The following is a 2,962-nucleotide window of genomic DNA, read 5'->3' as shown; positions in this document are numbered from 1 at the left end:
CATGTGGGATCTTAGCTTCTCGAGCAGGGATCGAACCTGCACCCCCTGAGTTGGAAGCTCGGAGTCTTAACCACTGGACCACCAGGGAAGCTCCCAGGCCAAGTCTGGTTTTAATAGTTGTAAAGATACAGCAACAATCACTATGGCTCCAACACAGAAGCCTCATGTTTTCTTTCATATTAGCCTGTGCATGTTGGGATGGGCAGACTGCCTTTTTTGGGGGGGTCATACTGGGTGGCTTGCTGGATCTTTGTTCCCCAACCAGGAACTGAACCTGGGACCTTGCCTGTGAAATTGCAGGGTCCTAACCACTGGACTGCCAAGGATCCCCAGATTGGCTTATAGTCGTTGCAGACCTGGTTCCTACTGCCTCCCCTTCTCACCTTCTCAGTAAAGCCTTCTTGGTAATCCTTCCCTGCTTCTCAGAGTGATAACTGACCACACTGCAGTGGGTTATTGTTGCTTGTAGCCTGTAGCTGGGAACTTGCAGCCAGCTGGCCTGGTTCACACCCAGACCCCCAAGTCTCAGCCATGCGAACCTGGGCAGCTAACTTCTCAGTGTCTCCTCTGTGAGATGGAATTGCAATGCCTTTCTCATGGCCTTGTTGGAAGCACTTGCTGAGAACACACACATAAATCCTGCTGCGTGTTGTGCGTGACCCGTACTTGGTGGCTGTCCCCCTAGGCAGAGCACTGCCAATGACGAAAGGGTCACAACTTTCAGGGCAGGACTTGCCATTTATGGATGATATTAATTGGAGGAAGCTGTTGTCATTTCTGGCTGAAAATCGCCTCCCTGTGAGTCACCCCCACTGCAGGGTCCTGGGGCAGCAGCCCCTGCTTGCCAAGTCCTCCAGTTTGGGGCGAAGGCTACAGGTCCCCCCACCTCTTCCGGCCCCAACAGTCCATCCACCCCTCCCCTCCGTGTCACCCACAGCTCCTCCCTCCTTCCCGAGTGGCGTGTGACTGCTCAGGGGATGTGAGAGGCAGCTGGAAAGTGACACAACACCCCTAATTACCCTTGTTCCTTCTATATCCCAGCACCTAAATTTAGCCAGCAGAGCCTGGGCACTGGGGACCCGACTCCTCCCCCATCAAGCCCCCTACCCTCAGCAAAGACAGAAAAATGAGCCCCAGGACAAGGCTTCTCACCCCGCCCCTGCTCCTCACTGCCCTAGGGGTGGGTCAGGGATGCTGCTAAGAGGCCAGCTGGGGGCACTGGGCTTCAGAAAGAGCTGTTGCTGCTGCTGCCAACAGCTGGGGCCTCGAGTCATGACGGAGCAGAGTACCACTTTCCCACCCTGTGCCCTTCTTAATGATGGGGAAGCCTGGGAGGGAGGGTCAGAGAAAGTGGTCAGAGTGTTAGGGACACAGGCTCAGAAATCAGACAGCCCTGGGTTCTTAGCTTCTGCCCTGCCACCTGACAGGTGGCAAGTGTGACCCCGGGCAAGTCAGCAAACCTCTCTGGGCATGTTTCCTCATCTGAAAAATCGGGACAATCATAGAATCTCCCAAGTAAGGTAATCGTGAAATTGAAATGAAAGGATGCAAGGAAAGCATGTAGCACCAAGCGGGTGCCCAACAGATGGTCTCAAGGCCCACCTCCTCCAGGAAGCCTTCCTGGATGGCTCCAGCACAGGTTCCCCCCATGTTTCCCATGGGCAGCGTGTGCCTGCTGCCAACCATGGCTCCCTCTCAGGCTCCAGGACAAGATCCACAGGGGGAGGGCTTGTCTGTTGCTTGTCTTCAAGGTTGCAGGAGAGAGTTGCAGTAAACTCCAAGTCACTGCTTTTTGGGATAAATGGACAAAGAGGGGGCCAGCAGGTGGGACTAGAAGGCTGGACCCCAAGGAAAGGAGTCAGCTGAGGGAAAATGTGCCTCCCCAGCTCTGCACCCCAGAGACGGTGACAGTGGCTTCACACTGGAGCCAGGAGCCAAGGTGTCCTGGTCAGGGTGGGGGCCAGAATCAGTCAAGGTTGGGATCACCCCCATTTCTGGGTCCCTGGGTCTCAGTTCCTCATCTGCAGAATGGGACAGTAAATGCCAGCCTTCTGGGTGGAGAGAAGATGAAGTGGGGCAGCCAACTGGGCACCCACCCCGTGCCCACTGTGGAAGGGGCCTCCAGCTGGGTGGGGTGGAGCCTGAATCTCCTGTTTCACCCAATGAGGCAGGTGTGGGCCCTCTGGGCAATTTCCCTGAATACAGCTCACACACACACACACACACATGCATGCACCGCTTCTTAGCCACCCTGGAGTTCCTGGGCACAATCCCTTAGGGGCTTGCTGGGGAACAAGGGGTGCTGGGGCAGCCAGTCCCATGGCACTGGCCCCTGGTCTCCCCACACCCTTAGCGCCAGGCTGTCATGCTGGCTCACAAGACACTTATACCTCACTGATGAGGCACTTGCATTATCCTACATCACCATAAGGAGCTGGGGGCCCAGAGAGGTTGAGGAATGTTCCAGAAGGACAGAACTTGGGTTCAGACCCAGGCAGTCTGGCCCCAGAGTCTGTGCTGGAAACGACTACACACCTCTGCCACCCTGGATGGGTTTAGCCCTTCTCCCCTGATGGGCTGGAGTGATTAGACAGCTTTACAGAGTGGGAGGTGATGCTGCAAAGTGTTGAGGTAACACCCCAGAACTTAGATTCTTCACCGGAAGTTCCCTTCACTGAGAGGACTCATGGAGTTTGAGCTTCTCTCTTGCAATAGCTAATAATAATAAAACAACTAGCAGCTAATACTCTTCCAGCCCATTTCATACACTACATGCTTATCCTAAAACTTGGCATGTAACTCATTTCATCCTCATGACGGCCCAAAGAGGAGGAGAATTGTGAATTTCTTCATTGTTCAGATGAGGAAACTGAGGCTCATAGACGATAAGTCACTGGGCAAATCCCAGAGCTCGTGGTGGAGCCGGGACCAAACCCAGGAGGCAGCTTGGCTCCAGTCATTC

This window comes from Bubalus kerabau, chromosome 5 (assembly GCF_029407905.1).
Source record: "Bubalus kerabau isolate K-KA32 ecotype Philippines breed swamp buffalo chromosome 5, PCC_UOA_SB_1v2, whole genome shotgun sequence".
In the NCBI taxonomy this organism is placed as follows: Eukaryota; Metazoa; Chordata; class Mammalia; order Artiodactyla; family Bovidae; genus Bubalus; species Bubalus kerabau.
Note: the sequence above shows the minus strand (reverse complement) of the source record.